Source organism: Podarcis tiliguerta, assembly GCF_965153285.1.
Source record: "Podarcis tiliguerta genome assembly, chromosome: 16".
Taxonomy (NCBI): Eukaryota; Metazoa; Chordata; class Lepidosauria; order Squamata; family Lacertidae; genus Podarcis; species Podarcis tiliguerta.
The window spans coordinates 17,740,114-17,763,587 of record NC_139549.1 but is presented as its reverse complement, the minus strand read 5'-3'; the positions used below and the strand labels follow the sequence as shown (position 1 = coordinate 17,763,587).

Sequence of the window (23,474 nt, the reverse complement as noted above, 5' to 3'; positions counted from 1 at the left end):
AGACATGGCATTTCACCTTTGAAATGCTCACACAGGTGAGCAAGAATGAAAACATTTCCATGTAAAACAGGCTGCAGAGCAATCTTCCAAGGGCCACATGCCAGCCGTGAGTGAGGCCTGAGATGAAAATGGGTGGAGTAGTGGATGTGTTTCTTAACTTCACCTCTTCCCTGCGCTATTCATTTCAAGTGCCATCACACTGTTTTAAACAGTCATGGCTCCGCAAAATGAATGACGGGAACTGTAGCTTCTTAAGGGTGCTAAAAGTTGATAGGCCCTATTCTTGGCCCAGAGTTCCCTGTGGGAAGTGATTGGCTGCTTCACCACTCTGGAAATTGTAGCTCTGTGAGGGGAATAAATAAGCTTTCCCTCAGAACGCTCAGCACCTGTAACAAATAGTTCCCAGGATCCTTTGCGGAGTGGAAGCCATGATGGTTTAAAGTGGAGTGACGCTGCTTTAAACGCATAGCGCAGATAAGGCCTTTGCGGCAGGCTGCATTTCGGTCATGTGAAAGTCAGAGTTTTCCACACACTCCTCCCCTCCCCTCTCCATCCTCCAAGCAAGGCAAGCAAGAAATACAATCCCACTCAGATGACACATTCTAGCCAGGCAAAAGCACTCAAGGTGGGGAAATGGAGCAGGCCCGAGGGGAGGCCTGGAGGTATAATTATCCGTTGCTCTTTGTGTGTTGCCACAGTTTGGGTGACATCCCACACTGGCTGAGGCTGATGTGCATCAAAACACCTGGGGTGGCACGTGTATCTCATTATACAGTGTAATCTCACTGTATACAAGTTGTACAAGTGACAAGAAAGTATAAAGTAAAGTAATGTAGGTGGATCTTGTGGTAAATGATTCAGAAGCATGGCGTGAGGATGTGATTGGCTGACCCGTAACTTGTTTCATTCCTCCTCATCCCCACAGGCCACAGTTCTGCTCTTTTGATCCCAGGACATCAAGCTGGGTGTGTGAAGGGTGGCCAGGATTGGACCAAATGCTCTAGAGGAGGACAGTGGCCTTGAAGGTATGTTTCCTGTTCAGCCAAATCTCTCTGATGAACTGATGTGGGCCGACTAGCCTCAGGCTTCTCCAAATGGTCATGAACTGGGTAAGAATGGACAGTGTTAAACTGCGGAACTCGCTTCTGCAGGAGGCAGCGATGGCCTCCAGCTTTAGAAGAGGATTCAATGAATTTATGGAGGATGGGGCTATCGATGGCTACTAGACCAAACAACTATGTTCTGCCTCTACAGTCTTGAAGCAGAAAAGCTTCCGAATGCCAGTTGCTGGAAAGCACAGGAGGGGCGAGGGCTCTTGTGCTTGGGTCCTGCTTGTGGGTTTCCATGGGCATCTGGATGGCCGCTATGAGAAGAGGATGCTGGGCTGGATGGGCCATTGGCCTGACTCAGCAGGCTGTTCTGATGTTCTTATGTAAATGCCAATATTCAGTTATTCTCTATCTTTGGAGTGGGTGGAGGTGAAGAAGTAGTCCCCCCCCCCGTCCCCCCCCGGTTAAAAGTTGGGAGTGAGGAATGCGTGTGTCCTGGCTGCTGCTTTCGGAGATAGTACCCAGAATCTCAGCTCAGTTATTATCAAAATTCAGTACGTAGGCTAAACGTAGACCAGGTTACAGGTGCACGCTTAGCGGATTAATATAGAGCTCTAAGGTACATCGATAGACTTCAGCATGCTCCCTGAGCTCCCCTTTTGAAGAGCGGGGAACATACCAACATTGGTGCCAGGCCCATCCCAGGCAAGCAAGCATGCACTTTCATCTGCTGCAATTGGCCTCGCCCCTTTGGAGGGTCCCAGGCTCAGTCCCCAGTGACATCTCCAGGTAAGACTGAAAAAGGCTCCTGGAGAGCCATTGCTGCCACACAGGGGAGGCAGCACCAGAAAGTGGCTTCCTCTGTTAAATAATTATATGCTGAGCCACGTCTACTTAGTGCTTCAAGACGTTTTTAATCCAAGCTGAGAGTAGCGTGACTCAGCTACTGGAATAAATGATCCGCTAGATTGCATATCTTCTATTTTATGTAACACGCTTTATTTATTTATTTATTTAATCAGTTAAATCGCTTGATCTTGCCCAGGGCAACCAAAGGCGACTTAACAACCGTTCCACTTTGTCTAATCACAAGAGGGACAAGGGCACCTCAGCCCTACCTCCAGCTAGTGTAAATCTTATTTGGACCTCCCTTCTGTTGGCTTTTGAGATCTCAGCTGCATTTGACTCCACACATCCTCCCAGGCTTATAAGCCAGCCTGTTTCCTGTTGTGGTCTCTTGCTGCATACAATGATTATTATTATTATTTTTTACCTAGGGAAGCACTAAAAATGTTCTGTAATCCAACCCCCTGTTCTGTAATCCAAAAATGGTATATCACGAGGCACTTAATCTCAGGGTCATGGGTTCGAACCCCATGTTGGGGAAAAGATTCCTGCATTGCAGGGGGTTGGACTAGATGACCCTTGTGGTCCCTTTCAACTCCACAATTCTGTGATATGATACTCCTACCTCTTCTTGGCAGTGCATTTGTCGGCCAGGTCAGAGTGCTAGACACAGATCTGAGCCGACCCAAAAGTGCTTCTTTCTGCCCCTTCCTCTCCGCTGGGTGCTGTTTCAGCCACTATGTGCTTTTGCTAAGAAAGGCTGTTTTCAGCTGCTTCCAAAGCCAATTAGTCTTTCAGGCACCTGAGCATTGTATTCTCTCGGCCCCTCCCTCGCGCCCCGCTGCGTGTCTTGCTCCTCCGGCTCCGCCATCATCGTTCCCCTGTGGACTACAAAGCTGAACCTCAGATATCAGATGGGAGGCTGCCCATGTCCAGGTTTGAATAAGATAAGAGGCCTCTTTTGATAAGCCAGCAGGGGAGCTCTTGTAATGCTTGGAAAATCTCCACCCACCCCCGGAAAAGCTGTTCTGTAGCCCTCAGAACAAAAGCCTCTCATCTTGCAAGACCTAGGAACAAAATGTGAGTGTGGCAGGAGACGTGTGGGCCATTTGCCTGCCCTAGTTGCCTCTCAGCAGCTGTGAGTGCAGCTGAAAACCACGGTTAATCTCCATGTTCGTGAAACCCACAAAGGGGTTGATATCGGACATCGCTCTAGTTTGTGCTTACTATGGTTTAGGAACAATAATAGCCTGAGTCTCCAAGCAATCAAGTAAGTCACACTTTAAGAATAGCCTTCATCCACCTGAGGCCTTCCAGATGTTTTGGACTCTTAACTCCCATCAGCCCCAGCCATCGTAGCTGTGGTCCCATAATCCCAGCATCATAAGACCACACTGACTCGGACTGAAGGGAGTTTTAGTGCAAAGTGGAGGGTACCTGGTGGGGAAATATAGAATATTGCAGACCCTTTGAATAAGTTGCGGACTGTAAGACCCCCAATACCTGTACATATTTATTCCAACACTCTTGAAGAATTGTACATAGCCATATTATTCTTTAACAATAAAATACTTAAGCACTGTATCCTAAACTGTTAAAAATTGGATTATGCTCTGCATCAAATAGGTCAAATATTCTTTAGTCTCTTGTTCTGTTTACTAAGCCAGAATACAATTAATTCTTGGATGAGATTGATGAACATTGAGAAAAGGTACATTCTTTTTCTGTAGGGTGCAGATACCCCCAGGCATTAACCAGGAATAGAAGCTGCGTTGCTTGTTTTACCTCTTCATGGTAAAAGTCACTGACTTTGTTGGGGTTTGCTTCCTGTTTGATCTATCAGGTTCCCCATTGTATTATTATTAGATTTATTTCCCACCCTTCACCAAAACATCCCAGGGTGGTTTACAGCAATATAAAAGAAAGCATTAAAAAACAGTTTAAAACAAATCATAATCACAACTGGGGTGGGTTCTAAAAATATAGATAATGTGTCAAACACATTTATAACACCATTATAAGTCCCCCAGCTGGAATAGTTTCTCCCTTAGCACTTTTCTTTAAGCTTTAAGACCTGCTTCATATGGGTGTAATAGATATATTTTATAGAAATGAAACGGTATTTGAGTGATGTTAGGAGCATAAATATTTGCAGCAGCTAACCTCGTCTTCCTGTTGATTTCACCAGCATGATTTCTCTCCCCTGCTGGTCTTTTGCCTATTGTTTCAGTGCCAAACTTCCATTTCTAATATAAATATGTATTCCTTTTGTCTTAGATTGATCTGAGGCAAAAATATCCAGAACCCAAATTCTTATAAGGCAGCAGATTCGTTCATTCATTCATTGCATGTATATCCTACCTTTTCCTCCTTGAAGCTCAAAATGGCTTACATGGTTCTCTTCCTCCTCATTTAGTCCCTACAGCAACAACCCTTTGAGGTAGGTTAGGCTGAGAGGCAGTGACTGGCCCAAGGTCACCCTGTGAGCTTCATGCTTGGGCGGTGATTCTCCCAGGTCCTAGCCCAACATTCTAAATATTCATGGCTTTTATGCAGGCATAGGCAAACTCAGTCCTCCAGTTGTTTTGAGACTACAATTCCCATAATCCCTGACCATTGGTCCTGTTAGCTAGGGGTGATGGGAGTTGTAGTCCCAAAACATCTGGAGGGCCGAGTTTGCCTATGCCTGCTTTTATGCATGTGTGTTTCATTTCCCATCAAAGTATTGCTATTCTCTGAGCCCAGTTTCCCATGAAATGCTGCTTCATCTTAATGGCGTTCTCAAGAACACTAGGCTGTGTTCATACCACACACTGAAAACAATATCATACCACCATCATTCCTTTCACAGAGCTACAGTTCCCATAGTTCCCTGGGAAGAGGTATAGATTGTTAAACCACTTTGGGAACTGGAGCTCCGGGGGGAGGAATATGAGTCTCGTAGCAAACTACAGCTCCCAGAATTTTTGTGGGGAAGCTGTGACTGTTTATAAAGTGGTGGTATAGTGCTTTAAAGGTATGGTGTGAATGTGGCCTTGGGCCACAGTTGTTGGCCAACTAGTACAGGGACAAAACTGACTAAGGTGGCTTCCCCCACCCCCTGCAATGGAAAGAAAGAAAGAGAGAGAGAGGATGGCACAGATCTGCATTACATTTACACATGCTAATTTATGTGTGCAGCCACCAATTAAGAAACAGAAATGTAAGCAGAAATACAATACACCTCATTAAAGTGGGAAGGATTGTGACCAGATGAACTGTGGGCCTGCTCATTGCAGGTGCTGCTAACAGGAGATGGGCAATTTTAACACCCACTCTTCCTTTTTTGGGAATGCGGGTAGCGCTGTGGTCTAAACCAGTGAGCCTATGGCTTGCCAATCAGAAGGTCGGTGGTTCGAATCCCTGTGACGGGGTGAGCTCCCGTTGCTCGGTCCCTGCTCCTGCCAACCTAGCAGTTCGAAAGCACGTCAAAGTGCAAATAGATAAATAGGAACCGCTCTGGCGGGAAGGTAAACGGCGTTTCCGTGCGCTGCTCTGGTTCGCCAGAAGCGGCTTAGTCATGCTGGCCACATGACCCAGAAGCTGTACGCTGGCTCCCGCGGCCAATAAAGCGAGATGAGCGCCGTAACCCCAGAGGCGTTTGCAACTGGACTTAACTGTCAGGGGTCCTTTACCTTTACCTTTTACCTTCCTTTTTACATATGAACCTTCTAGATCATGCCAACTTGTCCAGCATTTTCTCACAGTGGCCAGCCAGATGCCTCTTTCGAAAAGCCAACAAGCGGGGCCTGAGTGCAAGAGCCTTCTCACCTCCTGTGATTTCCAACATTTGGTATGCAGAAGCATTACTGCCTTTGACCACGGAGGCAAAGCACAGCCATCATGGCTGGTAGCCATTGACAGCCTTTTCCTCCGTGAATTCGTCCAATCTTCTTTTAGAGCCATCCAAGTTGTTTTGGCCATCCCTGCCTCCTGTGGCAGCGAGTTCCATAGCTTAACTATATGCGCTTCATGAAGAAGTCATGAACATTCAGCTTTGTTGGTTCCCCTTGAGCTCTAAGTGTTACAAGAGAGAGAGAGAGAGATTTCATCCCTACTTCTCAGAAGTCCTCCCACAACCTGCCTGTCAGAACAGTACCAGCATTGCAAGTGAGAGGTCTTGTGGGCTGTGTCTGTCTGTGAGGGGACGGAAAGCCTTCAACTCCATTCTGGAATGTTTACGGGGAAGCCTTTTAAATTGGGGATTTATTAACTAGCATGGCTTCAAGCGTTTCTGAGAGAGTTGGCGGCTGCTCTGGGGGACAGGTGGCAATTACGTCTTGCGCCGAAGGGAACTCTTTAATAATCGCCACGCTGCAGGAAGCTCTCGATCTGCTGAGGACGCTGGAAATAGGATCAGATAGTTGGTGTCTGCTTCCCCCAGGACCAAAGTTTTGGAATTCTTCTTGCCTATTAAGTGGCACGAATCCCAGATTTTGGGGTGGGGGAAGGAGACTGGCCACCCTTTCTAGACAGACTAATAATCAGCTTCTGACACTGACTCTCTCTCTCTCTGTCTGCAGTGAAAAAGCTTAATACATAACCCAGGGTTCATACCTAGAACTGGGCTGCTGTACGTTATTTCTGCAGGGTCTCTGTACAAGATCAGAGCCTGGTATGTGCCTCATTTGTTTGGCTGTTTCTTGACTTTAACTTTAGGAGGTGCTGATGGTGGGGGCAAACGACTCTAGTCCTCATGGTTTTGTGGAGCAAGATTTATTGGAAATGCTTTAGGCAGAGATTGGAGGGAGGTGGCCTGGGTTGGATGGAGCTGTGACTTGCTTGCTTGCTTAATTAATTTATGCTTGGCTCTCTGTACCAATCAGAGTAAAGAGTGCAAGTGGGCATACATTTCTCTCTCCTTTCTGTTGGGTTGGCACAATATCATGCCACCCTCTCTTCCCCTGCCTGCCAAAAATTTGACCATAAGCATCCTTTGTTTACTTGCTTATGTTACTCCCAAAAATGAGATGTCTCTATACAAAATGTGACAACCTGTTTGACAGTTGACCTATGGAACTCACTTCCACAGGAGGCAGTGTTGGTCACCAACTCGAGAGGCTTTAAAACTGGATTGGATGAATTCATGGAGGAGAGGGCTATCAATGACTACCACCCACGATGGTTATGCTCTGTCTCTGTATTTGGAGGATGAAATGCTTCTGAATACCATTTGCTGAAACCACAGTAAGCTCTTTGGCTTGCGGGTTTTCAAAGTCATCTGGTTGGCCACTGTGAGAACAGGGTCCTGAACTGGATGGCCATGGGCCTAATCCAGCAGGCTCTTTTTATGTTCTTATTCAGGGGTCGGCAAGGTTTATCTTGCCTGGGCCAGATCGGTCCCGCGGAGATCCCTCCATGGGCTGGATCGCGTGTGTGCATGTGAGCCCACGATTTTCGGCGTCTGTGCCTGCGCAGGCGTGATGGAAACGACTCCCTGAGCCTCATTGCGCCAGTTTAGTGTAGCACGTGAGCGGGTGGCTCGGTTCAGGGGCAGCTCGTGGGCCGGTCAAACGACCTCCGCAGGCCACTTCCAGCCCATGGACCTTAAGTTGCTGACCCCTGTTCTTATTGCATCGGCCAAAGGTTCTTGCAACTCCCACTGGGGACAACAGCTTTCATGCAAAACAAAGGATGTACACAAAAACACATCTGTAATGTATGTTGCCACATGTAAGCCACCTTCTTTACGCAACGTGTCATGAGACCAGAATAAAATATTTGGTTATCACCAGTGTTATTTCTGCTCAGAGTAGATTCACTCAAATTATTGTATATTACTAGCTTAGAGCCGTTAATTTAAGTGGCTCTATTCTGAGTAGAAGTTAGTTGGATTCAACCTACAGTAACACCAACAATAAACATAAATAAGTTGAGCAGCAAAAGAACAACCTGAAATGTAAATCACACACACAGAGCGAGGCAAAAAAACCCACAAACTTCAAATCAGGAGGAACAAATCAACAGAGGTTATTTTATTTTTTGTTCTTTATTAAATTTATATCTTGCTCATCCTCCCAAAGGAGCCCAGGGCAGCAAGCAACAAGTAATAAAACATCTAAATATACCTTTAAAACACTTCTGCTGCAGACGCAGACTGGATTGGTAGAGGCTCTTTGGAACAAAATGGTGTTCAACACCTTTTGGAAAGGATAAGAGGGAAGGGAGTAGGAGGTGGGGAGCTTGTAGAGGACTCTCCAGAGTTGCTGGGCTACAACTCCCATCATCCCTCACTATTGGCCATGCTGTTTGGGGCAGATGGGCGTTGGGAGTCCAAGAACATCTAGAGGGCCCCACAGGCGCTCAACCCCTAGGCTAGATGCACGTCCCAAATGGAAGGTGCTCCAGGGTCTGGAACTCCAACCTATGCGGCCAACCACAGGCACATTCTTTTTTTTCTTTTTTTTGCTCCTGCTGTGACCTGGATGTTCTTATTGGGCAGGCTGACTCTCTTGAGAGCAGGTATTCTTTCAAGTACCCCTGTCCCAAATGTATTCCACGAATAATTGCCTACTATCTCTGACATATATAATTTACTCTAGCCGGCAAAGAGACAACTCACAACTTTTGCTTATTTAACTTGCATGATTTCAAATTTACACGGTTGACGGCTGGCCGATTGAGATCGCACAAATTAAACACACGGCAGGCGGAGAGCTTAAAATCTCTTTTTTGTGCAGGATTTTCCTGGCATAGAAAGAGGCCATGTGAGGTCTCATGAGAGCCCCAGTTAGCAAGGTGGAAAACTTTAAAGTTCTTTGCCTTGCTTACGCTAAGATCTGTATGGTGTGCCAGCTCCAGTAGATAAGATTGCTTATGCAGGGGCTGCTCCAAGGGGGCGGCGTGCCTATATGTGGTTTTGCATATATGCCCCCAGAATGTAACCCCTGTGCAAGATGCAATTTGACTGTAGAAGGAATTGTAGTTATGTCTCAAATCTTACAGAACCATTCTGGCAATTAATGGAGAAGCTTTCTTGTAGGAACTTCATTTTACACAACTCTGCCTCAGTGGTATTTGAAACACCATACAAATTAAAATGGATTTATAATCTGTCTCAGGATAATTGTTGGAGTTGTGGGAAGCTGTATGAGGACTATTTACTTTTATTTAGGAGATGTGATGCGATCCGAGGCTTTTGGAGGCAAGAGAAATGGGTATGATATCCCAAATGAACCAATTAGAATATTATTGAATAATCTATAAATAGCATCGATATTGAGCTAGTTCCAAATTTATTAACAACACCAAAAGTATCAATTGCCACTTACGAGACTTAAACCCCGCAAAGTCTTCCTTGGCTCAGAATTTAATCTGCTGTATAAAGAATTCCCTTCTCCCCAAAGTTGTTGTGATAGCAGCCTTCAGCTGTGGGTGTACAAGGGGTAAGGAGGAAGTGTGCATGCAGCACACATCTGGCTTATTTTGGGGTTCCTCCATTTTAAGAAAGGGGCCTCTGCTCAGTGGTAGAGCATCTGCTTTGCATGCAGAAGGCCCCAGGTTCAACCCCTGAAGGCATCTCCATGTCCAGCTGGGCATGTCCCCTGCCTGAAACCCGGGAGAGTTGCCGCCAGTCAGTGTAGAGTAGACAATACTGATGTAAATGGATCACGGTGGTCTGACTTGGTGTGAGGCAGTTTCTTATGCTCCTATTAACTGGGCCCTGGCGTCACGGTCCAGTTCACGGGCGATCGAAGTCCCGACAGGGGACGTCAGGACCGGGGGCAAGATGGCGGGGTGGGAGCAGGACTCGGGGTCCAGAAGCCAGGAGTCAGGAAGCCAAGAGTCTGAGGGTCAGAGAGCCGGGAGTCAAGAAGCCAAGGGTCCAAGGGTCAGGAAGCAAGGAGTCACGAAGTCAAGGTTCAAGGATCAGGAAGCAAGACACCCTTGGCAGGAAGCGTGTTGCTGTGGCAAAGAGCCAAAGGGAAATCCCTTCCCAGCTCTTGCCACCAGGTGCTGTGAGTTACCAATCGGCCTCGCCTGTGAGGCCGTGCCTTGCCTCTTCAGAACAAACTTAGGAAGGCCCCAGTCCTGCAAAGTCCTATTGGTCACAGGGCCTGGCTGCTGCACGCACACCTGACACCTGGGGCATTTTGGGGGCAAAACCTAAGAATGTAAGAAGAGCCTGCTGGATCAGGCCAGTGGCCCACTGTGGCCAATCAAATGCCTCTTCTGGGAAACCCGCAAGCAGGACAAGAGCCCTCTCCCCTCCTATGATTTCCAGCATTGTTACCTTCGAGTGTGGAGGCAGAGCACAGCCATCATGGCTAGTAGCCATCAATAGAGCTCTCCTCCATGAATTTGTTCCTTTCTGCTCTAGAGTCTTTTGAATCTTCTACCTTCTTTTGACGTTTTGTTTATTTTGCTTTCCAGTCATCTCCCTGCCTCCGCTCTTAATTTCTGCAGCTGTTTTCTTTTCAGCTTTCACCTCCCCTGGCAATGTCCTGTTTGTTTAAGCTGTTTGCCTGAGCCAGACTCATCTTGCATGGGCTGTCCCTTGCCTCAGGGTCTTCCCTTGTTCAGGGCTTTGGAATGGGTGCAGGGGAAGGACCTGTGGCTCTCACTTGGCTGCTCCAAATGCCCTTCTCTCATATCCTTGACATTATTCATTTGTTTGTTGTTGTTGTTTTAATAACCATATTACGCGTCATAAATTGGGTTTTGAGTTGTGGCTTGCCCTTGGCCACACACAAAATTATTTATATAGGGGGTTTTTTAATAGAAAAAGTATAATGCATTGATAAGCAAAAGAAGGCATAGTCAAATACATAATCTAGACCTGTGGTTCCCAGGGTGGGTGATACTGCTCCCGGGGGGCAGTGGGATTACTTAGGGGGTGCAGCAAGCAAGGGGGTGGTAGAGGAGTACTGGAGGTGAGCCACGTCGAGTGTATTGATCCCTTATTTATGATTGACCAGGCTGCAGCCTGGAGCGAAACACCTTCCTCACTTTCAAAGCTATTTGCTTTGGTCACGTTCGTTTGTATTTATCATTCTGAGGTGTCACAAGTCATGGGATTGCCATTTATTGGTAATGGCTATTGATTTACTTACAAATTAAGTACGTTCATCTGTGGTAGGTGAAGGTTTTTGGGCATGTTTGGTAACTAGTTACAAATTTCCTTCACCCTTAAGTTTTCATTAGTAAGAATGCGTAAAAGTATTTTTCATGCGCTGACTGGTGTCACTGGATCCAGGTTATGAATTTTGTCAGATTGAACTAAATAGTTTTAATTGGAGTTTGAATAAATGTGCAATTAATTGCCACTGCTTTGAATTTTATTGTGTTATTGTCTTCCTTAGTGGGTTGTGCGAACCGCTATTCTGAATAATGAGTTTTGTAGGGTAGGGTTCAGGGGCACTGGGGATGAGTTTATGGAAACAAGAGGGCAGGAGCCCAAAAAAAGTTTGGGAAGCTGTGATCTAGATTAAAAAAGTACCTTTCTAATCTTCCTTTTCTATATTTCTCATGTCGATAATCCACAAAGCAATTCCATCTCTCCACATGCATTCATCGCTGCCAACACTTTTCATGAGCCATTCCGAAACAGATGGCAGATTCCTGTCCTTCCATTTTCTTGCCCACACAATTTTTTGCACCCATCAAAAAGATAAAAGCATGGACTGAATGTTTTGAATGATCCTTTTTCCTTTTTTATGTTACCGGTAGAAGGAAAATCAGAAGTTTTCTTTTTGTATCTTGATCTCCAGTGTTTCTTTTTCCTGTCCGTCTCTCTTTCTTTTTATTGTCCCTTTCTGTCTTTTTTTCTGATTCTCTTCTTTGTTTCTCTTCTTTTCTTATTTCTTTGGAGTCCTATGTCTGCGACCTTTATCCAGGTCCAGAGATTGTATACCCGTGGGAGTGGTAGATGGTTAATGGAGGGCCCTGGGTGAGAGACAGGGAAATGTCCGTCTCCTAGATGAGAGCTGGGAGGAGCTACTGTCCTCTGTGGGTGGTAAGGGCTAAGAATTGCTTTTAAGAGAGGACTCCAAATTCTACTTCTTCTATTTGTATTTTTTGCAGTTATAATTTTACTGCATTATGGATTTTTTTTAAAAAAATTCTTTTCAAAAAGATAAGAACCAAAGACCTGTTATAAGAAAAGCTGCACCCTTCCCTTTATGGGGTACCCAACAGCCTGAATCGAGTCCTTATGTAGGTTCACTATCGGTAGGAGAAAATAACAGAGGCCAACCAGAGAATATTGAGAAGCAAAGCAGCTAGTAAGCTTTGTCTTTATTAAACTGTTGCAACAGGGTGCTCACCCCGCCCCCACGCAGGAGGGAGGAGGAACCCAGAACATTGGTGTGCAAGCTCTTATATAGATTTTTGAAATTGCTACCCTGTAGCTCAGGGCCACCCCCCCAATACATCATATATACATCACTGAAGGGGTGGTCTACAGCAGAAAACCTGTCTGCCAGGATACCTTATAATGGTCACTGATTGCTTTTACCTGGGCATCCTGGCCGTAAATACTCAGTTCCTGAATCCAGGCCACAGGCTCACCCTAGTCATACACAGATAGGCCCTTGAGACAGGATTTGTGAGCAAAGAGACAATGGGAAGGTTTTCTCATTTCCTTCCTCCTTGCAGAGAAACATTTGATGTCAATTTGGGAGAGTCAAAATGGTTTCAGGACTGTTTTCCTGTACTGTTTCAGACGTAGTTTATATATTTATGTATATGTTTGCCTGGTACATTTATGAGCATTTATTTTATATCTTAGACCTTATAATTCTCATAACAGACCTTAACATTATTCTCCACCACATTCCCAGTGACATTAAACAGGACCAGCAAAACAAAACTCCCCCTGGGGTGTTTGCAGGTTTTCAGTCTGGAGGTGCTTCTGGGTCCAACTCAGTGGCTAGAAGTACCTTTTACTAGCTGCAAGGAAAGCTTGGCCACAGTAGTTCATGCATTGGTTACTTCAAGATTGGATTACTGCAATGCGCTCTGTGTGGGGCTTCGCTTGTGCTTGATCTGGAAACTGTATTTAGTGCAAAATGTTGCAGTGTGATTGCTGACGGCAGCGAGACCCTGTCAGCTTTTAACACTCCACTCAGAGATCCGCTGTGGTTGCCCATTTGCTATTGGGCCAAGTTTAAGGTGTTACCTTTAGTATATAAAGCCCTGAAGAACTTGAGACCAGTTTACTTGCAAAATCACCTTACTCCATATATGCCCACTTGGCAGCTTAGATATGCAGAACTGGCACTGTTACAGGTACAGATTTGGTAAGAAATCTGTCTTTCCATGTGGCAGCATCTACACTTTGGAACTCCCTGTCTTTTGACATCAGTACACGTTTCGCTGTACTCTTTTTAGCTCTTGATAAAAGCATTTTTGTTTAGACAAGCCTGCTCAGATATGTATACTCTCGACTTGCGTATCTATCCTTTTTAAAATTTATTTCTGATTTTAAATCCTTTTAAACTGATTTTATTGTTTTATTCTTTTGAAAACTTATTTGTGGTATTTCACAATCAACCAGTTTACAAATTGTCTGGAATAATAATATTAATAATATGAATGAAACATTTATTGAACCACTTGCGAGGCACAATGAAATTCCTCTGGTTGTTCTTTTGCCTCCCCTGCTCCTTCCCTGCAGAGAGAGATTAGCTGGACTTACTGAAAGCACAACCATCATCCCCCCCCCAAAAAAATTCCCACGCCAGCCCCAAAATGACCCCCTGCGGTGTAAGAATTCACGAGAGCAAAGCAGCTTTGTGCAGATTATGACCTTTAAAAAATAAATAAATGTGAGCCTTTAGCCACTCTAATAATTGATTTGAAATGATCATAGCCTGCCTTTTCTATTTAAAATATTTCAGGATGGCTGGCAATCAGTCGATTAATAGCAGTACTTAAAGTAACAAATCAGTAAGTCAGTCTAAGCAGTAAAATTCCTAAAAATAAGATGGCAGCATCACTCAAATATGTAACCCTTTAAAAGCTGCTAGTTATTCGCAGCTGCCCAGTTATGTCTGGGGTGTGGGGAACTTGGGATCGGGGGGAGAGGCAGGGGGCAAACACCCCTCTCTCTGGCTCTCAGGACCCTTCCTGGGTGGCACTCCTTTCAAGCTCTTCTCTGCCCATCTCCTCAAGTGTGTTTGATTTGCCAATAAGTGAACTTGAAGCCATGTGTCAGGATGGAGAAGTGTATCTGTTTTCTGCAGAAGCCTCTGGCTTTTGTGTGGCTGGAACGTTGCCTATTGTACAAGAGAAAAAGTCGCACCTGTTGCTCCTCCCATTTGGCCACACCCACTTTTGCACTTGGCCCTGCCCACAGCAGACATGAAACTCCCTAGGAGATTCCCTACAAGCGGGAATGCGTTCTTTGGGCTGAAAAGGGGTTCTCTGCCCATGAGCATTGAAAGCAATTCACATTATCCCAACAGTCCTTTTACCTGTGAGGTAGGCCAGTATTGCTTGGGAAAGGGCTACCCACCTCCCACCAGCCCTTGGCATGGTGGCTGGCTGGCAGCTGGTGGGAGTGGCAGTGCAAAACACCTGGAGGGCTGCAGGTTGGCAAAGGCTGCCTTAAGGGAGTGAAACGTTGTACCCCAGATTTGGATGTATCTCGTTTCGGCCTCCCCTGGGCCGATCCTGCTTTAGCTGCTTTTTAACAGCCCAGGAATCTTGGCAGCCAACAGCTCTCTGATCAAGTTTTGTCTTGTTGGCATTTTAAAACCGAATCGCAAAAAGGTCAGGCGTTCACCACCCCTGTCACGGGGGGGGGGGGGGGGCAGAGAGAAGCTTGAAGGGCCGTCAGACAGAATGAATGAATGAATCACACATCTATTGTACTCTCTTTTTCTTTAAGTCACATTCTTAAAACTCTTCTAGGTTTTAGTTGATTTTAGTTCAGGGCTTCATTGTGAAAAATGTGAGCATGTGTAGTGGGGAAGCTGATTGGGTTGTGCCTGCTGGTTACACCTCAAGGAGTCGGAGAGTACCATTTGGAGATGCAAGCATGCATGTGGACTTCCGTATGCATGTGATCCAGTATGTCTCCATCCTGCCCATTTCCTTAGAAAAGTGAGCCAGTGGTGGTGTAATGGTTAGAGTGTCCACCCAAGGACCTGGGAGTTCAGGGTTCAATTCCCCAATGGGCCATCATGAATCCTGCTTGGATGACTTTGGGCCAGTCATTGCCTCTCAGCCTAACCTACTTCACAAGGTAGTGGTGGGGATTAAATGAAGAAAGGGGCGAAGAAAAAGGTGAGGGCATAAATGCAGTCAATCAATAAATACAAACATGGTACCCTTGAGTGTGGGCCAGGGCAGATCCACCCTGTTTAATTCGTCCCATGCATTTGCTCCTTCCCCAACAGACAACTGATGGACAGGGATTTGTTATCAGCTGTTGGGATTAGTCCTCTTGCTGGGATAAAAGAATATGTGGACTCTTTTGCAGAGAAAGTAACTCACAAATCATGCATTTCTAAGGGTGAGGAAGACCAGAACATTTCTAATGATGTCTAGTGAGATTCATTTCTTACATGTTAAATTCAGATATGCAAAACTCTCTTGCCCCATCAAATTAAAAAATGTGGCTCTCATGATGCATCTTGCTGCATTTCTCTTTCTATATTATTTGCTCCTTATTTATTTGGAAAGTACAACCTTAGTACTGCTCCTGTGTTATGCTTAGTAGCTTTGATCATTTTTTTTCCTGGTCTTGTTTGTAATTTTGATTTTATATTAAACAATTTTTTTTAAAGAAAAAAACAACACCTTTGGGACAGAACCTTTTTTTTTAAAAAAAAAACCCTCTTCTCTTTCCTCCTCTACCCCCAGCCAGCCCTTCTTCATAAAATACTGATAAAAGCAGCTCACCTGGCCAGGATGTTGTAAGAATTGCTGAGATCATGTTTGTGTAACAGTTTGAACACTTGGTTGCCAGTTTCAGAGTGGCCACAAAGGGTCTGTTTTCTGAGGCCGATGCTGGAATTCATTGGTGGGAGAGGGAGAAGGTCTGCTCCCTGTTGCATCTCTGCATGAGTCACTGCTCCAGGTGAGGGTAGACAAATCTGCCAGTTTTGGTTTCTCTCGGTTTCTCATTCTTCCAATTTTAACTGGAGTTTGCCACATTTGCGCACCAGAAATATGAAATCCCACAAGCATTTCGTGACACATCTCCTAAAATAAATTATTTATGTTTAGTTTTCCCTAAAGCACATCTTTGTATATTTTCATAGTTATATGCAGCTTTATGCACCCTTCCTATAATTTTTACGCACATCTTTTTTTTCCGTTGTAGAAATGCAGTGTGTGGACTGCAAATCTTGAAGGATAGCTGCGTTTCTGATTATTGCATTGCTTCAGTAAGTGCAAATCAGGCAGGTTCATATTAAATGTGAATGGGACCAAATACCTCCCCCATCCCAAGATCTAGGTTTGGACTCCAACAAGGAGGCATGTCCAGACCAACAATTCTCCTATAAACAAAACTAGTAAGGGGCATGTGGAACTGGGCTCCTCTGAGAGTGTGTGGTTCTTATTGCTGCACATTTTGAAAGCACACCCTCTCTTGGGGAGGTAGGTGGTCTCCCATTGTTGTGTGTTTCTTTGTTTTGCAGCGTGAGAGGAGTTTGGGAAGCCAGGACTGCAATTAGTATAGAAAGCATCAGGAAAAATAAATACATCTGAATTTAGCTCTGAAGCAACAGAAAACTTTCAGGTCTCTAGAGGGCAGCAGAGAGCCATTCTGAACCCTTTCTTTCAGGAAAGCCAATGGAGCTGGACTGGAATCCAATACGATGGTTTGAACACACTGCAATATGAATGTTGTCTCTTTTCTCTCACTTTTGTCAGGGGAAGATGATAGAGAGAGAGGGTGGCAGACAGAGAGGTCTAGTAGAGCTGAGTGGTAGGTCACAGATGAGGAGCCTTGAAATGTAAGTGGAAATCAAATGAGATGTTAGAAAGCCGCAGTAGATATATTTACTGAGTCCTCTTATTTCTCAAGGGTTGGGGTAGGAAAGTCCCTCTCCACTGGGTAGTCTCCAAGTCCTCACTGGGCTTTTCTGGCCAGTAGTTATTAGCCATTAGAGCATCTACATCTGAATAGCAGGGGCTGTTTCCTCCATGCCTTGTTTGTGAGCACCCAGGAAGCACCTGCCTTGCCCAGCCTTCTCCAGCCGGTGCCCTCTAGAAGTTTGTGCCCAGCTCCCATCAGCTTCCAGCCTGGAACTTGTAATCTGGAGGGCACCAGGTTGGGGAAGGCTGCCCTAGCCTTTATAGAACCATGGATCCAAAGGAAAGCATGAGGGAGTCATCTTGCCCGGTGGCTTTGTGTGATGTAAGGCACCCCCTCCGAGCGCTCAGGCTTCCCTTACAGCGCGGCTGGGGCTGACTGGAGATGTAGTTGGACAACATCTGCAGGACATCAGGGATAGACCAAGCTGGGGGCCTGGATTCTGGTGTCCGCAGCGAAGACATAACAGTCCGTTCCGTTCCAGAATCCCTGTGAGGATGGGACAGAAGGCAGGGACAGCTGGGCAGTGGATGGTTTCCAGTTTCATCCTTTTGACCTGGAGAATTCAAAGTGCCTGGCCCTGAATGAAGGCCAGTCTGGTTACACCCAAGACAGATCTGTTTCTTCTTAACCAGAGAGATCCTTGCCTCTCTCTTTATCCCCTGCTTCCTCCTGCTGGGCCCCTTGTGGCTAGCCTGGTTAATCTCCCAACGGAATGTGCCTTGGAAATGTGAGCGAACCAGTTGCACCCCTGTGTCTCCCTTGTGAGCGGTTTATTGCAAGGTGGGGAGGGCGGTTGTCCAGAGTTCAGTGGGGGGGGGCAGGTCCCCAGGGATTCATATCCTGAGTCGCCTGCTGGGTCTCTTTGCGCGTGCACACACACAGAGGGTGAGCACAGCTCCTGGGTTGGCCTGTTAAAAAAAACAAAATCATACGAGGTAAGGTGCAACCCCCAAAATATTTTTCCCGTGGGCAAAATTGGAGGATGAAACACATGTACAGTATTGAAAAGTCTTTGGCTGGAGAGGAGCTCTTGGCTCCTTGTGCTGCTCTCTGGTTTTTTAATAGCACAAACTTAATAACACTGGTGCACGGGAGAGCGGCTTTCTGGAACGAGAAACTGCAGAAGTCTCCCAAAGGCTGGAAGAGCGGCAAGCAGGGAGGGCCGGCGGGCAGAGAGAGAGAGCGCGAAAGAGAGAGCGCACTAGCCGTGGGAGGGCTTCAGTCTCCTTGCAGATTGAGCCAGCCTGCAAAATACTTGTGTGGGTGTTATTCTATGGAGGAAGTGGAAGGGATATTTTCTCTCCCCTTTCCCCAAGCCCTCGCCTGTAAATGCTGGAATTCGAGGTCACCCAGTGCTACGTGTTTGCAATAAGCTCTGGACTGATGGCTCTGCTCTGCTTCCACAGTCGGAGGCAGCTTCTGGGTGCCAGTTCCTGGAAGGGAGAGGGTTCTTGACTTGGGTCCTGCTTACAGGTTTCCCAGAGGAGGCATCTGGTTGGCTACTGTGGGAACAGGATGCTGGACTTGATGGGGGGCTCCCTTTGGCCTGATCCAGTACATTCTTTGTACATTCTTATAAGTTGAAAAACTCTTTCCACAAACTATGCTGATTGCCAGTGGCTTAGATGGCTTTCAAAGGGGAGAGTAGTAGCGGCAAGAGATTTATTAGAGGCTGTTATTAGAATTGATGGCTAAATGGAGACTCCATGTCCAGGGGTGCTCTATCTCTGAATGCCAGCTGTTGTAGTAATTTGCCTTCATGTCATGCTTGCTTGCTGGCCATTGTGGAAAGCTGGAAACTGGATTGGGAAGACATTTGGCCTGATCCAGGAGAACACTCCTTATGTGCTTATTTCCTTTCTATCCTCTCTTTCCTCCTGCGAGCTCAAAGTGGCATGCGCTGCCCTTCTCCACCTCACCATTTTGTCTTCTCAACTGCCCTCCAAGGTATGTTTGACTGACGGCAGGTGATGGTCCCAAGATGAGCTTCATGGCTGAGTGGGGATTTTAACCCAGGTTTCCTAGCCTGACACCCTAATCATAACATCACAGGCAAGAGGAAGCTGGACTTCTGGGCTTTGGACCCAATGCAGCAAGGCAATTCTTAAAAATTGAGGACCGGCTTCTTTTCCTCAGAATAGAGGCCTCCTACCCTGCCTTGAAACCCGCCTTCCTTCTCTGATCCACTCGCCTACCAGCCTCTGTTATTAATAATTATTACTTGTGGATTGTGGGAAGCGGACCCGGGGGCTCTGGGTCAGGGCGGCTGCGTTTCAGGGGCACAGATCTGGCTTGTAAATATTTGGTTTCCGAAGTGCCACTGTTGCCAGCCTTGACCCCTCACAGCGGCAAGAGGCGCTCTGCTTAATTTGTAACTGGGCCCCCACTGCGCAAACAGCTCAGTGGATAATTAACCGAAGCCTCATCAGAAGCGCAGCTCCAGAGGGAAAGGTAAAAAAAAGCCCAGTTGCTGCATTTTTATTTTAAATCTTCATACTTTGCAAGTTCCTTTTTTCAGGACCGGTAGGGAGCAGCAGAGCAAAGAGGACACTGCATCTGCCCCAGTCTCAGTCCCCACCATCTACAGCTGGGCAGCTCTTGGGTGACAGGGTTGCTGTGAGGTCTTGAGGAGCGGGCAGAGGAAGATGGAACTAGGCTCCAGTGGGCCAGTGGTTAGCAAGCCTGTGGTTCAGTGGCAGAGCTTGACCATGAGCAGCACCTAGTGTTGAGCATAAGAAGAGTCTGCAGGATCAGGTCAATGGCCCATCTAGTCTAGCATCCTGTCCTGACAGTGACCAACCCAATGCCCCAATGGGAGGCCATCCAGGAGGTCCTGAGCGTAACAGCATCTCTGCCCCCTTGTGATTCCCAGCAGCTGGTATTCAAAAGCATTGCTGCTTCTTGACCTTGGAGGCAGACCTATTGGGGCTAGTAGCCATCGATAGCCTTCTCCTCCATGAATTGATCCAATCCTCTTTTTAAAGCCAAGTTGGTGGCCATCACTGCCTCCTGCGGGAGTGAGTTCCATAGTTTAACTCTGCACTGCACGAATTTCAGAAGAAAACACAAGAACCACATTCTGGATCAGGACAGAGGAGGCCCATCTAGTCCATCATCCTGTGCTCACAGTGGCCAACCATGGGAAACTTGCAAGCAGGACCCAAGCACAAGACCCCTCTCCCCACTCTGGTTTCAACCAACTACTATTCAGAAGCACTGCTGCCTCTGACCATCATGGCTAGCTATCGTTGGTGCAGGTGCTGAGATAGGGAACTGTTAGCCCCATAGTGGTCTAGAAGAGGCAAGAGACACTGAAATCTTCATTTTGGAGCAGGGCCATTGCTCTGTGGGAGATAATCTGCTTTGCATGCAGAAAGTCCCAGGTCCAGTTCTCAGGGGGCATCTCCACATAGGGCTGGAAGAGGGTCTCTGTCTGAAACCCTGGAGAGCCATTCCTGCCTGTCAGTGCAGACAACACCAGAAGGCAACATCCTCTGTTCCTTTTATACAAGGAGCTGCATCTACTTAGTGCTTCAACACATTTTCAGTTTTTTGCTCAGGTCCTTAATCCAAGCAGAAAGAAGCGTGACTCAGCTACCAGAATAAATGATCTGCAGAGTGCTAATTTGCATATTTCCTTTTTTTCTCCTTACACATTCTTCTTTATTTGATCATAAGAGGGGCACGGGCACCTCAGCCCCACTCTCAGCTAGTGTAAACCTTATTCGGACCTCCCCTCTCTGGCTTCTCAGCAGGCAGTGACTGCCCACAACCTCCCAGGCTTCGCTCTGTGGCCATGAGGTTTAGAAACTTGAGTCCCATTTAAAAACGCTCGGTTTGTAGGCATCGGCCTTTGAGCACCCACAACCACTTCCAGGGCCTTGTCCCCCCAGCAGCTCCTGCAGAATTGAGATATCCCTACAAGGCAGGGTGGAGTGGGAACCTTAAAGTATCTTCTCACATCCAGGGTTATCACTCCCACCTCCTCATTCCCTCCTGCATAGCTTCAGCCTTCCACCTTGACTCTTTCTGATGCAGACTCCTCTGCCTTTTGAGCATCTATTCTCCAGCCTGCCTCCTTAAACTCCATCTTTGCTGTCGTCTTAATCTCTCTGTTTTATCTCTTTCTTTCTTCAATGCATCCATGATATCTCTGCTGAGCCTGCCTTCCCAGCGGCAGCCCCTCTTATCTGTCCAGGTGATAGAAAGTAAGAGGTACTAGAAGGTACAGCATTCTTGTGGCGCGAATCTCTGCAGCTGTGCAGAGAGCTCTTGACAAATTGAAGGCGAGTGTTTAGGTGCAGCTTGAGGCTTTTTCTTTTTGTCTTGGGAGGATCAACTCAGCCCTTAACTTGTTTTGGCTCTAATGCCAAGGATGCGAAGATTAAAGCTGCCAGCAGATCGATTATTTGTAATTGATTTAACCTTTCCTCTGTCTGGCATTGACTGATCTTTAGATTTAAATGAAGATCCGGACTGTGAAACTTCTGTAAAGTTAAGGTGCCTATAAAGGCAACGATGGAACAGGATGGTTCCTCTTAAGCGGTTGGTGTGTGTGACCTTTTAGCGCAAAGGCCATTATAACCATAGGCAGCCTTCCACGGGCCACATGCTGGAAGTGGGTGACACTGATGTTTTATCTGCCCAGTCAGCAAGACTGCATGATGCTTGGGCTGATGGAGACACTGGGGCTGATGGGAGATGTAGTCCAAAACATCTGGAGGAGGAAGGTTGGGGTAGGCTGATATTTAAGAAGCAAACAAACTGTAGAGCAAATATAACATCATGCCTTCCTCCTCAGACTACAACTTCCATAATCCCTGGCCTTTGTCCAGTTTTGCTGCTGGGACTGCTGGGATCAGTGGTGCCAGGGAGGGGATCCTAAGACTCATATGCCTTGGCTGTCACTGGAGGGTGAAGAACTCGAGCTTGTGCTGTGTTTTCTGCTGAAATCTTTTAATGCTCAAATTGGTATGGTACACGAGCAAAAGAGGGTTCAAAGGAACAACAGGTGCCGTGCAGTGCTAAGCCGGCTAAAACATTGAAGCAGCGAACTACACCCCCCCCCCTTGTGTCCCATTATATGGGAAGGGGGTGGGCACAACTTTAGGGCAGCAAGCAGGATGTTTCTTTGGAATGGTCAAACAAGCAGGAGCTCTTTCTGGTGGTCTACACCTGAGCTGTCTGTTCATGCCTGTGCTGGTGTCTCCAAGTCCTCGGCGATAGAGGGGGCATCAGCGCCAGCTCTGAACGAGACTGGGCGGTGGACTTCTCCTGAGAGGATGGGATGGGGGCAGGCCCGAGTAGTGCCAGAGGTGAGGCTGGCACAGGAGCCGGGGCTGAATTGGGTACAGAGCACCTGGGTGACGTCAGAGGGTACGGGGCAGAGTGCTGGGGCAGTATGCCACTGGGTCCCTCCTCAGGACCCGACTCCTTGACCATAACTTCTCTTGGGGTGACTCCTCTGTTGCCACGCTGCCTGTTCCATCCCGCTGGGCCCTTCCTAACTCCACCCACCGCTCATCCTGACTTGGCCAGTGTCTCCTCAGGACTCATGGTGGAAGACATCTTAATCTTAATTTGCATGGTGTAATCAAATCTGAGACATCAGAACATGGTTAGAGTAGGGACCAAAGCCAAGCAAGACAGCTCTAATCTCCACCCCCACACCCCGGACAACCTTAATGCCTTGTGTGTGATTCATCTCCCATTTTTCTCCTGCCTCCAACACGGCGGAGATATCCTATCTTCCTTTTCAGAGGAGTGTGGCTGCCTTGATGGAGATGTCTTAATATCTGTGACTAGCAATCGTTGCCTCCCTGCTTAATCAATGCTCCTTACGCACCGACCTCTCTGGATCTCTGTGTTTGCCTGCAAGAACTGTTGTTGTCAGCCAGTTCCAGGGACTCATTGCAAGCCCCTCTCTCCGTCTGCTTCCCCCTCCCGTTCAGCCCCTGGAGAGTTTCTGATGAGCTCGTTGCGTGTTTCATTCTCCATCAATTCCCACCATCGCGGCAAGGCAGCGGCAATTGCTTATAATAAAACATGTCTGTGGCCTAGGAGTGAGTGATGATGCGTCTTGCGTGTGCTGCGGCACTCTGGTGTCGAGGGCTTCTGCAAACAGAGTTGGATCGTGGCGCTGATCTGGTTGTGTCGTTCTCACATGGCACAGATAAGAACATAAGACGAGGCGGCCGGGTCAGGCCAGTGGCCCATTTAGTCCAGCATCCTGCTCTCACAGTGGCCAACCAGAGGCCTGTGGGAAACCAGCAAGGAGGACTAACGCACAAGAGCTCTCTCCCCTCCTGTGACTTCCAGCAACTGGTGTTCAGAAGCATTGCTGCCTCCATAGCCATTGTGGCTAGTAGCTATTGGTAGCCTTAACTGCCACAAATTTATCCATTCCTCTTTTAAAGCCACCCAAATTGGTGGCCATCACGGCCTACTATAGAAGTGAGTTCCATAGTTTAACTATCTGCTGCATGCAAAAGTACTTCCTTTCATCTGCCTGAATCTTCCAACAGATAAGCAGCCTTTTTTGATTTGTC

The 23,474-nt window shown here is 46.9% G+C and overlaps 1 protein-coding gene across 13 annotated transcripts in view; it reads left to right on the top strand.

The window, feature by feature from the left end:
* The window catches only part of PC (pyruvate carboxylase), a 258,381-nt gene that overhangs the window by 10,121 nt on the left and 224,786 nt on the right, over positions 1 to 23,474 (top strand). For 10 of the 13 annotated variants that reach the window (XM_083417268.1, XM_083417277.1, XM_083417267.1 and 7 more), the window contains one exon: positions 926 to 1,025. The gene's annotated coding sequence lies outside the window, so the exon portion shown is untranslated. Of the gene's footprint in view, positions 1 to 477; positions 626 to 925; positions 1,026 to 6,457; positions 6,550 to 16,765; positions 16,844 to 23,474 lie in introns of those variants that run through there. The other 3 variants (XM_083417270.1, XM_083417269.1, XM_083417272.1) reach the window with 3 other exon arrangements.